This window comes from Schistocerca serialis, chromosome 11, assembly GCF_023864345.2.
Source record: "Schistocerca serialis cubense isolate TAMUIC-IGC-003099 chromosome 11, iqSchSeri2.2, whole genome shotgun sequence".
NCBI classification, from domain to species: Eukaryota; Metazoa; Arthropoda; class Insecta; order Orthoptera; family Acrididae; genus Schistocerca; species Schistocerca serialis.
The window spans coordinates 206,929,864-206,935,319 of NC_064648.1; the positions used below are offsets into that span (position 1 = coordinate 206,929,864).

At 48.0% G+C, this 5,456-nt stretch overlaps 1 pseudogene; it reads left to right on the forward strand.

Annotated features, from left to right (window-relative positions):
• The first annotated feature begins 878 nt into the window (after window positions 1–878).
• Window positions 879–996, forward strand: LOC126427517 (5S ribosomal RNA; annotated as a pseudogene).
• The last annotated feature ends 4,460 nt before the right edge of the window (window positions 997–5,456 follow it).

Here is a 5,456-nt window from a genome sequence, read left to right on the forward strand (position 1 = left end):
CACAGGCGAGCAGTGCAGTGATGACAAAATCGCGCACAGCGCGGAATGCGGGGAGCACGTGTCTGTAGCAGCGAAAGGGTTAATGCGGACGTGGTGGCTTTACTTCATGAACTGCGCGCTCCCCCCTAAACCTAAGTTTGCCAACTATACTATACTAGGGGGCTGCTTCTCTTAGCGCGTACAACTGGCAACGCAGCAATCTCCCGCGTCTGGGCGGTCATGCGCGAACCGCCAAGATAAAAGAATTGAACTATAGTTCCCGAGTATGAACGAGTTTGCCTATCTGCGCTGTACGTGCATGTCGCTGCTGCTGGGCTCCTGTCGCCTCAGTGTGGGTGGGACAGTGGGCAGCCGGCCAGGTGTACAGCACAGCACCGCCTCCAAGGCCGCCCCCACACTCGTTGCGAAACCCGCCGGCATTTCCGCCTCGGTCCACCGCCGTGACGGTGCGGTGTCGGCGCCGGCCCACTCGTTACTGCTGGCGGTCGTACACTGCGTGACCAAAAGTATCCGGACAGCTTTCTGAAAACGGCTTACAAGTTCGTGGCGCCCTCCGTCGGCAATCCTCGGATTCAATATGGTGTTGGCCCACCCTTAAGCCGTCGGCACACGGACCGTGCTGTCGAACGTGAACGTTGAGCGTGCCGAGTTCAACGCGCTGCTGAACGCTCAGGAACGATGCGACTTGTGCACACGGTACGTGGGCCCCAACGTGGTGTACGCAATCGGAACGCACTCCAGCGGTAGTTGAGGGATGTTTCTACTTCGTAAATCACACTGTTTACTCAACGGAATGTTCCCTGAAAGTTTGGCCGTACCTTTTTGTAACACCCTGTATAACTCTTTAATGAGCCTTTTGCTACTTTTATGAACTAGCCGGCAACGTTCTTGCCGCAGTGGATACACCGGTTCCCGTCAGATCACCGCAGTTAAGCGCTGTCGGGCGTGGTCGGCACTTGGGTGGGTGACCATCCAGGCCGCCATGCGCTGTTGCCATTTTTCGGGGTGCACTCAGCCTCGTGATGCCAATTGAGGAACTACTCGACCGAATAGTAGCGGCTTCGGTCAAGAATACCAGCATAACGAATGGGAGAGCGGTGTGCTGATCACAGACGCCCCTCCTTATCCGCGTCCTCATCAGGATGACACGGCGGTCGGACGGTCCCGATGGGCCACTTGTGGCATGAAAACGGAGTGCTTCATGAAGTAGCCACACAGAATGTGCGAACTTCTTACATAGAGAGTTTCGACTTTCGCAACAAGTAGAGCTAGTATTCCACTGCGTACGGCGCAAGTGCTAGTCTGACGTGAAGAAAGTTTGGAACTGTGGACGAATGCTCCTCGCGGTGCTCTGAAAGAACTGTGTATGTTTTGGGTCCCCGTTATCGGACAATAGAGGGCAGTGACCGCGCCTAAGGATTAGGTCATAGCTTGTATCTCCTCTGTTGGCACTGCAATCGTCTTTGACGTGCCGGCAACAACATCGCCAGTACCTGAGAAGCGCTTTATCTGCAAGGTGTACAACTTTGCTTCCGCCGTTTTTTCCGCAACATCTGAGGCTTTAATGAAACAAATTGGTAACACACGTATCATTCAAAGTATTTTCCATCGCTGGCTACTACTTTCTCCCATCTTTCGGGCAGTGTACGAATCCCGCGTCGAAAAAATTGTTCAACTTTTGAAGCGATCCACGAATCGATCCAAGTTGTGACTTCTTCATGAGATCGGAAGTGTTGGTCAGACAGGCCGTGCGCCATTGATCTAAACAGGTGGTAGTCAGAGGGAGCAATGTCTGGAGAATACGGCGGGTAGGGTAGGACTCCCCATTTTAACGTTTCCAAGTACGTTTTGACCTCTTTTGCAACCTGGCGTTGTCGTGCTGGAAAATCACTTTCTCGTGCCTCTCGCTGTATTGCGGCCGTTTGTCTTTCAATGCTCTGATGAAACGCATTAATTGCGTTCGATAACGAGCACCTGTGGCCGTCCGGGGTGGCCGAGCGGTTCTAGGCGCTATAGTCTGGAACCGCGCGACCGCTACGGTCGCAGGTTCGAAGCCTGCCTCGGGCATGGATGTGTGTGATGTCCTTAGCTTAGTTAGGTTTAAGTACTTCTAAATTCTCAGAAGTTAAGTCCCATAGTGCTCAGAGCCATTTGAACCAATGAGCACCTGTGATAGCTTCACTCGGTTTTAACACCTCATGGTACACTACGCCGAGCTGGTCCCACCAAATGCAGAGCGTATTCTTGGAGCCGTGAGTATTCGGTTTGGCCGTCAACGTGGTAACGTCGCCGGAATATCCCCATGATTTTTTGCGTTTAGGGTTATCGTAATGAACCCATTTTTCGTCCCCGATGAAGAAATCCCGTCCGTTTTTGGCTGTGAAGCAACTGTTCACAAGCCGGCCGCGGTGGCTTTAGTCCGGAACCACGCGGCTCCTACGGTCGCAGGTTCGAATCCTGCCTCGGGCATGATTGTGTGTGATGTTCTTAGGTTAAGTTAGGAGTAAGTCGTTCTAAGTCTACGGGACTGACGACCTCAGATATTAAGTCCCATAGTGCTTATAGCCATTTGAACCAACCGTTCACAAACACACAAACACCGTTCAATGTCTCTTCGTTTCAGCTCACACGGAACCCAAGTTCCTTCTTTCTGAATCATGCCTATAGCCTTGAGACGTTTTGAAATGGCTTACTGTGTCACTCCCACTAATCGTGTCAATTCTTCTCAAATTTGACGCGAGTCTTCACTCAGCAACGTCTCCGATTCTCTCTTCCACCACTGTCCCGGTCAATGACGTTAAAATCATCGTTCTTGAAGCGTTGAAATCACTCACGACACTTTGTAAGTAGGCTGTTTAGGTTTTTTATTGGTAACGCCACCGCCACGTAGCGCTCTGTATGAAAATCACTGACTGTGCTGTGTGCAGTCTGTGGCTGATTGGCATTGTTGGAATTTGCTATTGTAGTGTTGGGCAGTTGGATGTGAACAGCGCGTAGCGTTGCGCAGTTGGAGGTGAGCCGCCAGCAGTGGTGGATGTGGGGAGAGAGATGGCGGAGTTTTGAGAGCGGATGATCTGGACGTGTGTCCATCAGAGACAGTAAATTTGTAAGACTGGATGTTATGAACTGCTATATACAGGGTGTTACAAAAAGGTACGGCCAAACTTTCAGGAAACATTGCTCACACACAAATAAAGAAAAGATGTTACGTGGGCATGTGCCCGGAAACGCTTAGTTTCCATGTTAGAGCTCATTTTAGTTTCGTCAGTATGTACTGTACTTCCTCGATTCACCGCCAGTTGGCCCAATTGAAGGAAGGTAATGTTGACTTCGGTGCTTGTGTTGACATGCGACAGATTTTCTGTGAACGTTTGGGCGGGCATTGTTGGTGATGTCTCGATTGGGCCCGACATTCTTCCACCTACGCTCAATGGAGCACGTTATCACGATTTCATACGGGATACTCTACCTGTGCTGCTAGAACATGTGCCTTTACGACACATGTGGTTCGTGCAAGATGGAGCTCCTGCACATTTCAGTCGAAGTGTTCGTACGCTTCTCAACAACAGATTCGGTGACCGACGGATTGGTAGAGGCGGACCAATTCCGTGGTCTCCACGCTCTCCTGACCTCAACCCTCTTGACTTTCATTTATGGGGGCATTTGAAAGCTCTCGTCTACGCAACCCCGGTACCAAATGTAGAGACTCTTCGTGCTCGTATTGTGGACGGCTGTGATACAATACGCCATTCTCCAGGGCTGCATCAGCGCATCAGGGATTCACTGCGACGGAGGGAGGATGCATGTATCCTCGCTAACGGAGGACATTTTGAACATTTGCTGTAACAAAGTGTTTGAAGTCACGCTGGTACGTTCTGCTGCTGTGTGTTTCCATTCCATGATTAATATGATTTGAAGAGAAGTAATGAAATGAGCTCTAACATGGGAAGTAAGGGTTTCCGGACACATGTCCACATAACATATTTTCTTTCTTTGTGTGTGAGGAATGTTTCCTGAAAGTTTGGCCGTACCTTTTTGTAACACCCTGTATATTATGACTTTTGAACAGTATTAAGGTAAATACATTGTTTGTTCTCTATCAAAATCTTTCATTTGCTAGCTATGCCTATCAGTAGTTAGTGCCTTCAGTAGTTTGAATCTTTTATTTAGCTGACAGTATTGGCGCTCGCTGTATTGCAGTAGTTTGAGTAACGAAGATTTTTGTGAGGTAAGTGATTCATGAAAGGTATAGGTTATTGTTAGTCAGGGCCATTCTTTTGTAGGGATTATTAAAATTGTGTCAGTTTAGTGTTGATCAGAATAGGTAAAGTGCGAAATGCGCAATGTCTGAGTACGTTCAGTTCTGCTCAGCTGTTTTGAAAATCAAATAATGTAAGAGGTTTATCGGTACAGTAATTCATTAATTTTTCTAAGGGGACGTTTGATAACGTTCTTTCACTAACAGCGTCCTTACCACACGTACTTGAGAGCATTCGATGAGACTCAGCCGCTGTTTCCTTCGTATTGAAACAAAACAGTAACACCTCCCGCAAATGACGAGAATTAGGCTCGTAAACTGACATTTTCAATCGAGAACAACTTCACGATGCAGACACAAATCGACTAATGTTTGAGTGAGGTTATGTCGACCGAGGTGACGTCTGCGATCTGTTTCTTTCGACCGCTACTTACCGTTGTCACCATCTACCGGCAAAAGGCGGAAGCAAAGTGGTACACCTTGTATAAATCAACAACATCCCCACCGATTCTTTAAGGAACCAAACTCCAGTCTACAGGGTTTTCCAGTAATTGTTACAAACATTGGGGACGTTTATTATTTTTATTTTTTGAGTCATCAGTGTTCTGATTGGTCTGATGCGGCCCGCCACAAAATCCTCTCCTGTGCCAACCTCTTCATTTCCTCTCCAATTCTCCACTGAACCTCCTCATTCATTACTTTATCAGTACACCTAATTTTCAACATTCGTCTGTAGCACCACGTCTCAAATGCATCGATCCCCATCTGTCTACAGATAGCTGATTTATCGTGTAACAGAAGTTTAACGGGTTCCTTTTGGCACTCATGTGGATGACCTCACACTTTCCGGTATTTAGGGTCAACAGCCACTTTTCGCACCATTCAGATATTTCTTTCTAAATCGTCTAACCTCTAGCGTGCCACAGGGGAGTGTTATGGGACCATTGCTTTTCACAATATATATAAATGACCTAGTAGATAGTGTCGGAAGTTCCATGCGACTTTTCGCGGATGATGCTGTAGTATAAAGAGAAGTTGCAGCATTAGAAAATTGTAGCGAAATGCAGGAAGATCTTCAGCGGATAGGCACTTGGTGCAGGGAGTGGCAACTGTCCCTTAACATAGACAAATGTAATGTATTGCGAATACATAGAAAGAAGGATCCTTTATTGTACGATTGTATGATAGCGGAACAAAC